Raw genomic sequence first — 13411 nt, forward strand, 5'->3', positions numbered from 1 at the left:
ATATTTCCATATTTTTAGAGTCCTAACTAGTCTTGATCTATTTTGTAAAAAAGAATTTTTTTCGACATCTAACATTGAAGGGTTGTTCCTTTTGTGAAAGTTGCTTCTTTTAGCGTTCGGGTTTTATTTAAAAAAAAAAGTTAGTAAAGTGGGGGTTCGATTTGTATTTTAATAAAAGTTAGGGGGTTAAGTTTGTGAAATTTGAAAAAAATATACGTATAAATTGGGAGTTCGATTTCTATTTTAATAAAACTTAGGGGGTTAAGTTTGTGAAAATTGAATATTAGTATAAAAAAAAGTTAGTAAAGTGGGGGTTCGATTTGTATTTTAATAAAAGTTAGGGGGTTAAGTTTGTAAAATTTGAGAAAAAATATACGTATAAAGTGGGGGTGCGATTTGTATTTTAATAAAAGTTGGGAAAAAATATACGTATAAAGTGGGGATGCGATTTGTATTTTAATAAGAGTATAAAGTGGGGGTGCGATTTGTATTTTAATAAAAGTTGGGGGGTTAAGTTTGCGAAAAGTGAAAAAATGAATAGTACTATTCATTTGGCCTAGAATTTTTTTCGACATCTAACATTGAAGGGTTGTTCCTTTTATGAAAGTTGCTTCATTTAGCGTTCGGGTTTTATTTAAAAAAAAAAAAAGTTAGTAAAGTGGGGGTTCGATTTGTATTTTAATAAAAGTTAGGGGGTTAAGTTTGTGAAATTTGAAAAAAATATACGTATAAAGTGGGAGTTCGATTTCTATTTTAATAAAAGTTAGGGGGTTAAGTTTGTGAAAATTGAATATTAGTAAAAAAAAAAAAAAGTTAGTAAAGTGGGGGTTCGATTTGTATTTTAATAAAAGTTAGAGGGTTAAGTTTGTGAAATTTAGGAAAAAATATACGTATAAAGTGAGGGTGCGATTTGTATTTTAATAAGAGTATAAAGTGGAGGTGCGATTTGTATTTTAATAAAAGTTGGGAAAAAATATACGTATAAAGTGGGGGTGCGATTTGTATTTTAATAAGAGTGTAAAGTGGGGGTGCGATTTGTATTTTAATAAAAGTTGGGGGGTTAAGTTTGCAAAAAGTAAAAAAAGTAATAGTACTATTCATTTGGACTTTGCCTTTTAGATATAGGTATCTAATTTAAGTTGGTTTCTTTTACATAGTATTATATATACTCACATTATGTAATACGTATGATAGCCATCTATCTATTCTTTTTGAATCAATATAATATATGAGTTGATACTCATCCTTGTTCACGTAAATATTAACGTGAGTTTTTCATAATTAAATCACGTTTGTGTTTTAATTTATTGTTGCGAAGAGCGTTTGTCTTCCAACGGATCCTTTGATCCTTATCAATTAATGTGCAAGGTACAACATATAACTATATGACCAACTTCATTTGAGCCTTCGGGGTCACACACCTATACACCGAGACGTCAAATAAAATATATATATATGATGTGTATATATTACCCAAGTAAATAAATCAAGTTGAACAAAATCCTACATGATATCTTTTGTTTTGTTCATACATGAGATTTTGTTTTTGTACATACTTGAACAAAATCCTACAAGATATCTTTTATTTTGTACATACATGAGATTTTTTACATATAATATATACTCCATATCATATTTGATATGATTAAAGATCTTTAAATCTTGTTTTGTTTTGATACACTCCATATTATAAATATAATAGGTTGTGGCTTGGAGTTAAAAAGAGAGAAAAAAAACTAACTCAATTTTTGTTCTAAGAGATATACGAAAAAAAAAAAAAAAAACTAGAGCATTACATCTTATTTTCTTTCAAACAAATAATTTCACATACGGAGTATTATCTATTCTTATATTATTCGTTGTATTAATATAATTTGATTATATTAATACGTTACTTGGGTTTGGACTAGCATCCATTGACGGTCGTTTGAAGTGTAGTGTGGACTATCCAAAGAGACGGTCATACTTTTGATCGTGTGTTTCTCTCTTCAATCAGTTTCTTCAAGAAAGGTATATCGTTTACTCACTTTGTGAATTACATATTTTGACAATTATTAATGGTGTAACTGGATCGATGGGAAGGTTTAATTGTGTGCATATTTTATTAAATATGTGATTATTTAATCTTATAAAATTTTGTTCATAAAATAATAAAAGATTATTATTTTAACTATCCGCTGCGTTAATCTGAATTGTTAAAAGTACACACGATTTTTCAACAGTGGTATCAGAGCCGCTTTTACACCAGAACGTGTTACACCTGCACTTTATAGATCTAGTCGAACTCATCGGCTTATGAGGTTTAATTATCTGATTAATTCAGTTAAACCTCAACTAAGGGATTATGATGAACCCTCTAGCTGCGTGAGGCCATATTAGATCTTGAATCTGAAAATGACTAGATTCTATGAATATAGATATGCAGTCCATGAAGGATAATCAAGTATGAGACTTGATTGATCTTCTACCCAATTGTAAGACAATGAGATAAAAATGGGTCTTCAAAGGAAGACTGAAATGGACGATAATGTAAACACTTTTAAAGCTCGATTGGTGACAAAAGGTTATGATGAAAGTTTTTCACCAGTCGCGAGCCTTAAAACAATTAGGATACTTATTGCCATGGTTACTTTTCATGATAATAAAATATGGCTAATGGATGTCAAAACCGCTTTTCTAAATGGCGACCTAAGCGAGGACGTATATATGGTTCACCCGAAAGGGTTTATGAATCCTAAGCATCCTAATAAAGTATGCAAGCTTCTAAAATCCATTTATGGATAAAAGCAAGCATCCAGGAGCTAGAATCTTAAGTTTAATGAGAAAATCAAAGTGTTTAATTTTTTTCAAAACCAAGATAAGCCCTGAGTTTACATTAGAGCTAGTGGGAGCAGAGTAGTCTTCTTGATCTTATATGTTGATGACATATTACTTATTAGAAATAACATTCCAACTTGCAAGATGTCAAGTCTTGGCTTGGAAAATGTATTTCCATAAAGGATCTTGATGAAGCTACTTATATTATTGGAATGCAGATCTATACAATAGATCCAATTGGCTTATTGGTTTGAATCAAAGTACATACATTATCTTGTAGAGATTTAGCATGCAAAACTCCAAGCATGGAGCTTTGCCAATGCAAAAAGGCATAATCGTGAGAAAGTCTCAAAAGTCCTATCACAGCATATGAGATGAGACAAATGAAATGTATCACATATGCTTCGGCTATATGATCCATTATGTATGCCATGATATGTACTATACTAGATGTTTTGTTAGTTTTGAGTTTGACGAGTCATTGTCAACATAATCCAGGTGAAGTACATTGGATTGTTGTTAAGAATATTCTTTAGTATTTGCAGAGTACTAATGATATGTTCTTGGTTTACGGTGGTTTGGAAGAAGAGTTAAGTATTAAGTTTTATACTGATTCTAGTTTCCAAACTGATCAAGATGATTCTCGATCCAGTCACATTGTTTCTTTGTCATGATGGGCAAGACAGTTGATTGGAAGAGCTCTAGGCAAAGCACTATTAAACAATCTATAACAAAAGCATAATACATTGTTGACTGAGAAGCTGCTCAGAAAGCTGTCTGGATAAGGAAGTTTATTGTTATACTCAGAGTAGTACACAACTTTTATTCTTCTATAATATGTACCGTTATAATTCGCTTATTAATATACTTTTGAAAGAATCACATGTACATAAAAGTATCTGGCACATTCTTCAAAAGTTTGACTACATTCATTAAGTCATTAAGAGGAATGATATTAGTATTCTTAAAGGTTCATACAAATGATAATGTGGCTGACCCGTTCATGAAGCCCATGATGCACAACAAGCTTGATGATCATGCTAGTAGTATTGGAGTTCGTTATGCTGCTGATCTTTTTCATTTGTAATTTAATATTTGGATATTTTTGAAACATTAAGCATTTTTATATTAATGAATTGACATACTTGATATGATCGTTTTCATTTATATCACTGTGTTCTATATTAGCATGTTTAATCCATGAATAATTGTTGATTATTTAAAATCTCCATAATCGGTCATGTTATGGGAATAACATGAATTAAGATTAATGTGAAATTTTGGTTATATTCATTGATGATGAATAGCTAACTTGTTGAGACCAAAATTCATATGTATTCATTGATGATGAATATTGGAATGACCCAACCATGAGATGTCACTACATGGATCGTAGTCAGTAGTGAATCTTTTAGTGATTATGTCTTTATGTCCTTAGACTTGAGATGCACGCCCGTCTTGATGAGTGTAGCATTGTACTTTGATATGGTTAAACACTGTCCTGAATAAGGCTGTTATAAAGGTCATTATTGGGTATAATGTAAAGCTCGTAATAGACACATGTATGCAATAAAGGATTTGTTCCTCTAAAATGTTTGGAGTTAGATACTTTTTGAGCTCCTCGATGAATGAATAAGATATTTGTGTGGCCGCACCCAGATGTAATTAAGATGATACTTAATTAATTTGGTGATCTAATTCAGTTCTAAGATCAAGAAACAAAATTGTTAAACAAATGAGAATGACCGATGATCCATATCTCAAGTTTAACTAAAGTATCTGAAATAAAAGGACGAATGACATTTAACACTTACCATAAACAGTTTCGAGAAACTACCCTCACGTGAATTTGGGGACAATGACGTGTTGCTAGACGCTTACTATTATTTGTATAGTTACTTGGTGTTGTGTGATGTTTTAGCAGAGTAGTATATAAAATAGCTTATATTTTTACAGGAAATACTATTAAATACGATACAATTTTACACAAGATATTTATTTATTTATAGAATGGATATACTTAAACCTTGCTACAACACTTATAGGCAGTGTACCTAATCGTACAGTAGTGTAGTTTTTAGTAAGTCCGGTTCGTTCCACAGGGAAATCTTTAAACAAAGCTTAACGCTATATTAGTTTACTTTTATAAAAATACAAATATATATATAAGTAATATTATTATTATAAAGGGGGGTTTTTACCGTTTAATGACCGGTTTGTCGATTTTAAAACTTTAGTCGCAGTTAAAACCAAATGTAAAATAATAAATATAAATACAAGAGTTAAATTAAAGCGTAAAGTAAATAACTATAATGAAATTTCGAATAATAAAAGTGCGATAAAATAAACTTGCGATAATTAAAAAGTACGATAATTAAAAGTGCAATTAAATACAATAACAATAAAAATGCGATAATTAGAAGTGCAATTAAATATAAAATAAAGGAAATTAAATATGAAATAAAAGAATTATGCTTATTTAAACTTCCATAATCATGATGTTTGACGTGTTGATTTTAGTTTTATGCCCATGGGTTAATTGTCCTTTGTCCTGGATTATTTAATATGTCCATACGGATTTGTCCATAATAGTCCATCAGTCATAAATATAAAGAGCGAAAGCCTTCATCAAATTATTCTTATTCCCGAAGTCAAATATTCCAACTAATTGGGGATTCGAATTGTAACAAGGTTTTAATACTTTGTTTAATGAATACACCAGGTTATCGACTGCGTGTAAACCAAGGTTTTACTACTTTGTTAACAATTACACCAATTACCCTTGAATGTAATTCACCCCTGTTTCAACAAGTCTATTAACTATTAATCCAGTTCCGTATCCGGTAAAATGAATAATTATTGGTATTTATAGATATCCCGCCCACCGTACCCAGTCAAGCGTATGTGGTTATATATAAATACGCCGAATTATAAGTTTGTATATTAAATTAACAAGGTATTGTTTAGTTAATATAAAACCCATTAATAGCTCACAGTCTAATTTCCACAAGTGTCGTTCTTTTGTCCAAACCCCAATTATGGTACAAAGCCCAATTACCCAATTTTAGTAATTAGCCCAACATCATGATTACTTCGGATTAAATAAGCATAATAATAACTTAGCTACGAGATATTAATGTAAAAAGGTTGAACATAACTTACAATGATTAAAAATAGCGTAGCGTTACACGGACAGAATTTCGACTTACACCCTTACAACATTCGCTAACATACCCTTATTATTAGAATTATAATTAAAATTAAAATATAAATTATAAATATATATATTTTACGTATATTGAGAGAGAGAGATATATGATATTTGGTGAATTTTTACGATCAGAATGCGCGAGCTTTATAGGGATTTTCGACTTTTGGGGCTCCGCGACTCGCGGCCTTTTTGGCCTTCAAACTCTGCGAGTCGTGGAGTTTACTTTTACAGCTCACCCATGTTTGGAGTCTTTCTTGCCGACGATTTTATATATATATAATATATATATAATTAATATAATTAATTATATATTATATTATATTTATATACATAGTTAACTTGTAATTTTTAGTCCGTTGCGTCGAGCGTTAAGAGTTGACTCTGGTCCTGGTTCCGGATTTTCCAACGTCCTTGCGTACAATTTAATATCTTGTACTTTGCGTTTTAAATCTTGTACTCTTGTAATTTCGAGACGTTTCTTATCAATAATTGGAACCTCTTTGATTGTCTTTTGTACTTTTGAGCTTTTTGGTCGTTTGCGTCTTCAATTCGTCGAATCTGTCTTTTGTCTTCACCTTTTATTATTTAAACGAATATCACTTTTAAATAGAACAATTGCAACTAAAAGCTTGTCTTTCTTGAGGAATAATGCTATGAAATATATGTTCGTTTTTAGCATTATCAAATATTTCCACACTTGAGCGTTGCTTGTCCTCAAGCAATATCGTCTTGAAATACTAGAATCACTTCTTTATTCTTCACACTTTGTACATCAGTGATTTCTATACGGCGGTATAAACAATGTTAGTAACGATATGGTTTACAGTCCCACATGACTATAAAAATTTAGATCCATTAAGGAAATTGGATCTTTATGAAAACATTTGATCTTTTGAAAATTAAATCTAGTTTTTTTACCCTAGATAAGTTTTCCAGAATAACCCTTTACCGGTGTTTGCAAAATATTTTTGTGGGTTTAGTGGGTTTCAGATTTGAAAATTTTAGCTCAAAACTTGCGGTTTTGTGTCACCCACTTGCTAACCTTGTATTTGGGAAGCAACACGTCCAGTTTACTTGTCCCGTATATTACTTTTCGGTAAACTACCGTCCGGTTGTAAAGGAAAGCGTTGAACAAGCAACTGTTAAGGCAATGTCCCCTGACATGCTTTTAATTATGGTCTATAACGTGTCGGACGCAATTACTATCCTTGGTAGGAGCAATAGTAAAGCTCACCCTTATAATTTTTCGGTCTGGCACAAGGTCCTGTCTTCGACCATGCTATGCAACCACCGTTCTTACGGTTGACACCCGATTTAGTTCAGGTGACCTAATGAATTCCAGGTGAATTCCTAGGATTTTACGTTCAATGGTAATGAACGCATTGAAAATAGGGTTTTCAGAAAACAAATCGGTTTGTAATTTTTGATCAAAATATTTTCTCGTTCAAGCTCGAGTTTAGATATCATTGAATTCCATGAGTTTGTAATTCTCAATCTTTAAGGTCAATCTCAAGGATTGAGTGATATCAGTCTTAAAAGCTGATTTTTAATCTTTAAGGAGATTATCCTTTCTGGGGATCTGATTCATTAGTCTTATCCAGCTAATTTGCATGGTGCCCCCCCATTGTACGAGATAAATCCTTCTCATGGTTAGGATAAATCTGACCACTTGGCCACCCTGTTTAATGCTGAGGTCCGTGGATTTCCTGCTGATTTTAGTGATGACTTTTCTGAATTTTTCGTCAACCTACAGCTGGTCTGGACGACAACTTCTTGACCTAAATCAAGAAGCGCATTTCTTTTTCGGAAGACTTTACTTCCTTTTAATGATGGAATTGATTCATCGTGTAGATCCATCTCTTCTTTTCTTTCATCGAGTAAAACAGTTTAGTTTAGTCCAAAGCAAAAGTATTTTCAGTTATTTGTTACAGATATATGTGACATATGTTTAAGATAACTTGGTAAATTTTCCCACACTTGGCTTTTATTTTCCTTTTTATCGTCCTCTATTCCATTTTAAATGAATTTTAACATTTTGGTTTGTTTCTCAATTTATGTCCTTTTTGAGGTAACAATAATTTCGGTGTTAAAACCTAGTTTTATCGTTCATAAATATGTATAAACATGATTTTGAGTTTATTTAATTGAAAATTTTGAAAAATTTTACTAGATTTGGGTAGTCAGTATATAAGACTAGGGCTGTTCTTTATTATCAGAGAGCACTAGATTCTAATACAACTACTGCTTTACTAGTATTTTTAATGGTAACTAAGTGTATAAAGTAAAAATTTTTAAAATCCGAAAGAATTTAACCCCTTCCCACACTTAAGATCTTGCAATGCCCTCATTTGCAAGAAATCAGTAATAATTTAATTTATTGAGGGTGATTTGTGTGAAAATGATTAAATTTTACCAAAGTTTCCAAATATATTGGCGTTTGTTTGCTGAATGATAAATGGTGTACATCATTTGTTCATTCTGTCTTGTTGTTATTTCACATATATTTTGCATCTTTTCGTCAAAATTAGTTGCTTTTGCTGAACTTAATGCCAGTCTTTGAAAATGCGTTGTTTTACCCTGTTGTGTACATAAGATAAACTGCAAACATATATACATATTTTTGAAGTTTGGTATATTACCCCACATTCAAAAATTATTAAAATATAAGAATAAAAGTTAGACAATTATAAAAACTATTACAATATTAACATAAGTATTAAATGTATCAATATTACAAATTACAAAATAAATAAAACTAATAAAAAAAAACTAAGTAGACTAGGAATGATACTGGTACCAATAGGGGTTCCAGGCATAACCATAGGTGCTATAGAATGCTTCGGCAGGGTTATACGTAGGATACGGTGGCTGCATCTCTATAGACCAGGGAGGGAAGATGGGTTTCGGTGTAGGAATATAGTTTCTACCTATATGTTGGCAATGAGCTATGATTTGGTTCTGATGAACTTGCCAATCTTCAAATGCTCTCTGTCTAGCATTTTCGTATTCCTGAGAAGCTATAAACCTTTGCATTTCTTGCATCTCATTCCCCCCTCCTACATTACCTTGCTGTTGGTTTCTCTCAACCTGTGGATGTCTACCATGGTATGGTACTGCGGCGTTATTTCGCCTCTTCAAAACTTTCGTACCATGGTATACATTTAAACCTATAGTATCGCGGGGTTCTGGTTCTTCTACTAATAATCCCCCCCGACTTATATCCACACCGAGATATTCACCAATCAAAGTAATAAAAATACCACCTCCTATTATGCTATGTGGTCTCATCCCCAGAACCATAGCTGATAAATAATAACCCACACAATACGGTATACTTACAGCGCTTTGTGGGTCTCGAATACACATATGGTAAAACAAATCCTGTTCATTTACTTTTTCCTTGTTCTTACCCCTTTGTGTAATCGAATTAGCTAAAAACCTATGAATCACTCTTAATTCGGCTCTATCTATATCCAAATAAGAGTAATTTCCCCCTTTGAAACGGTTATGGCTTGTCATTTGACTCCACACACCGTGTGTATCAAAATTTTCATCTATTTTTCTACCGTTTAGTATCAACCCTCTACAATCGGCAGATGCTAACTCCTCAGGCGTATATATACGTAAAGCCTGAGCCATGTCCAGTAAAGACATGTGACGCATCGAACCGCCTAACAAAAATCTAATAAAAGATCGATCGGTTAAACTAGCTACCCGATCATTCAACTCTATACTACACAACAATTCTTCACACCATACTTTATATACAGGTCTACGCATGGTGAATAAACGTACCCAGTCATTAAAAGTAGAATTACCATACCTCTGTACAAGTAATTCCCTAATTGGCCCGGCCAATTCTACAGCTTCTAAGGGTCCCCATTCTATGACCCTTGGTACCTCAACAACCTTAGAATGAAGAGTATGCAAACCCCTTTCATATTTTGGATAATCTATCCAAAGTCTGTCAAATCTCAGGTTCGGGTGCAACTCTTCCAAGTGCATATCAGAAAATGTCATGACTGGATGAGGTATATCCTGCTTGTAGTAGTTATCCACCTCCTGTTGTTCCGCATTCTCAGCAGGAGCATTGCGGGCTTGGGATGAAGATTCACCCCTTTCAGTCTGCAAAACACATCAAACACAATTTTTGTGCATCCAAATATGCATTAGTGTCAGCAAAATCATCAATCAAAATAATTACAATGACATGATCAATTTATATCAAACTTAAGCTTATTTTCATATTTTCATCAAATCTACACTTTTTCAAATAAGCATATACGAAAATGTTTGCCAAGTTCATAAGCATTTAACTCAAATAACATGTCAAAATAATCATTACTAGCAATTAAACAAGTTTCAAATGGCATTATCTCTCAAAAATCAAGTTCATGAATTTTAGACTTGAAAAAGTCCACTTTAATTCTCAAAATCATGTTTAGGCTCAAAGTTTGGATCATTTAACTACCTAAACATGTTACACTACTTAATTTAGCATCAATTCATGACAAAAATCGGCCATAACCTGTTTATATCAAAAAGCCCCAAATTTGCTCAAGAACACAAACCCTAGATTATTCAAAATTTGAAGTTTAAGGCTTCTAATCATGTTAAATAGCATCAATCTAGGTTATACAAGCATAATACATAAACAATTTAAGCATAATTACACTAAAAAGCATCAAAATCAAATTGGGAAAAAATGGCTCAAAAACACAAAATTTCGAATTAAATGGTGTTTAGGTGTAGAAATTTACCGTTTTTCTTGAGTAATTCCTAGATAGCATCCTTCTCAACATGATTTTAGTAAAAAATTTGGTGATTAACGGTTAAAAATTGTGAATTTGGGGTGTATTTTTCGGGTTTTTCGTGGGTTATTTCGCAGTTATTTTGCTGTTGTGGGGAGTGAACTGATCAGTTTCAGCTCTTTATTTTTTTTTTCTGATTTTCGGTCCTCCCGCGACTCGCGGTGAAATACCCTTCAAACTCCGCGAGTCGCGGAGTTTGGTATTTTTTTTTTTTTTATAATCTTTAACTTATTAAAACAATTAAGTAATTAATTTTAAAATTTTGTTTCCCTTGTTATTTAGGACGAGGTCGTTTCGGATCGATGTCCTAGTCCGTCCTTCGACAAAATTTTAAAATTTGTCTTTTTGTAGCGATTGTTTTAAAAGCTAAGATTTTTGGTTTTTTTTTAATGTTTTTGGGATACTTTAAATCAATAAGATTAAAAATAATGATAATAAAAGTTCTCGTCCCTCTCTTGGGTAAAGCAATTTCGGTTCAAAGACCTAGTCTTCAACTTACGACGAATTTTAAAAATCATATTTTTAACTTAATGAGATAAAGTAAATTTTTGTTTTTAAATTCACACAACTTAAATATAAAATTCAAAATTAATATTAAAAATTCACACCAAACTTAAAATTTGAAATGCATAAAATTAAAATTTCATATTTTAAAAATTAAAAATTCACACCAAACTTAATTTAAAAATTCATATTATAAATTCACACCAAACTTATATTAATTTTTCAAATATTTACAATTTTAAAAATATTGTTTTTACAAAGTTTACAATATTAATTTAAGATTTAAATATTAATTTTAAAAACATGGTAAAAATAAAATTAAAAATCTTTTTGTCTTTTTATCCCACTTTAATCAATCAAATATTATCAAAAATATGCGCCCCTCTTTTCGGTAAAGTAATTTCGGTTCCAAGACCTAATATAACTCATGACGAATTTTTGAAATATTTTGGGTTGATTGATTAAAGATATTTATACCTTAAGAATAAACGTTAAATTTCGCAGTGATGTAATAAATTTTTGTATGATATCAATAATTTCGATCGCCAAACCTAATTTTATTTAATACCAATTTAATACTTTTTAGCGAACAAATTAGCGTTTATCATCAAAAGGTTTAAAAATAAAAATAAATAAAATAAAAACTGTACAAACATACCTGTGAAATAGATTTCTTAGTTATATGATCTATCCCATTCATAAGATAGTCGGTTTAATTGGTTTTCCATAGCTACATAGGCGTAACCTCGAGCATTCAGTGTCTTTTCTTCTAAACATATGAACGGTCCGTCTCTGCATAAAGTAACAAATTCGGTGTTTGAATAGGTTTGATTATTTGAACATTTACCTCCATGTGACCATTTTCCGCATTTGTGACATCTTTCTAGGTGTCGTTCTCTTCTTTTTGCTGCGAATTTTGATTTTCCTTTACCAAATTGTAACTTATTATCTTCGCATCTGGATTCTTTTCTAACTCTGTCCATTCTTTCTCTGATTACTGATACTAATTCACTCGGTAGTATGTCATTATTTCGTTTAGTGATCAAAGCGTGTAGCATTAGACCATGGTTTAGTTCACAGGCAGTCTTCATTTTGTAAAAACCTAAAAAAAATAAAAATTCAGAATGGGGGGAGAAGACTAGTTCTTTAGGGTCTGCTAGGGAAAGACCATTCGGGTTCCATTTTCGAGAACTACACGAAAACAGACAATCTAACTCTAACAGAAATACATATTATCCTTTAAAGACTTGATTCTCCCCACACTTAGTTAGCTGTGGTGTCGAAATTGTGATTAACTTCGTTGTCGACTTCCATCGGACCATGTATGTAATGTTTAACTCTGTGACCATTAACTTTAAATTCAATCCCATTTGAATTTATTAATTCTGTCGTTCCGTATGGGAAAACTCTTTTGACTATGAATGGTCCAGACCATCTTGATTTCAATTTTCCAGGAAATAGCTTGAATCGTGAATTGAAAAGAAGAACTCTGTCTCCTTCTTTAAATTCTTTTGAACTTCTGATTCTTTTATCATGCCATTTCTTCGTTCTTTCTTTATAGATTAACGAATTATTGTATGCTTCATGTCTTAATTCATCTAATTCGTTTAGTTGACTTAATCGTAGACGTCCAGCTTCATGTAAATCAAGATTACATGTTTTCAAAGCCCAAAATGCTTTGTGTTCAATTTCTACTGGAAGATGACATGCTTTTCCATAAACAATTCTAAAAGGTGTGGTTCCAATTGGAGTTTTGTAAGCTGTTCTAAAAGCCCAGAGTGCATCCTCCAATTTAATGGACCATTCCTTTGGATTTGATCCTACGGTTTTCTCTAGAATACGTTTTAAAGCTCGGTTGGTATTTTCAACTTGTCCACTTGTTTGTGGATGATATGCGGTGGAGATTTTATGAGTTACTCCATATCTTTTAAGAACTTTCTCAAGTTGATTATTACAGAAATGAGTACCCCGATCACTTATCAAAGCTTTCGGTGTTCCAAACCTTGCAAAAAGACGTTTTAAAAAGTTGACTACAACTCGTGTATCGTTAGTTGGGAGAGCTTGTGCT

At 31.8% G+C, this 13411-nt stretch overlaps 1 pseudogene; it reads right to left on the reverse strand.

Annotated features, from left to right (window-relative positions):
- The window catches only part of LOC139843041 (lipoyl synthase, chloroplastic-like), a 34881-nt pseudogene that overhangs the window by 6137 nt on the left and 15333 nt on the right, over positions 1-13411 (reverse strand).

Source organism: Rutidosis leptorrhynchoides, chromosome 4 (assembly GCF_046630445.1).
Source record: "Rutidosis leptorrhynchoides isolate AG116_Rl617_1_P2 chromosome 4, CSIRO_AGI_Rlap_v1, whole genome shotgun sequence".
Classification (NCBI taxonomy): domain Eukaryota; kingdom Viridiplantae; phylum Streptophyta; class Magnoliopsida; order Asterales; family Asteraceae; genus Rutidosis; species Rutidosis leptorrhynchoides.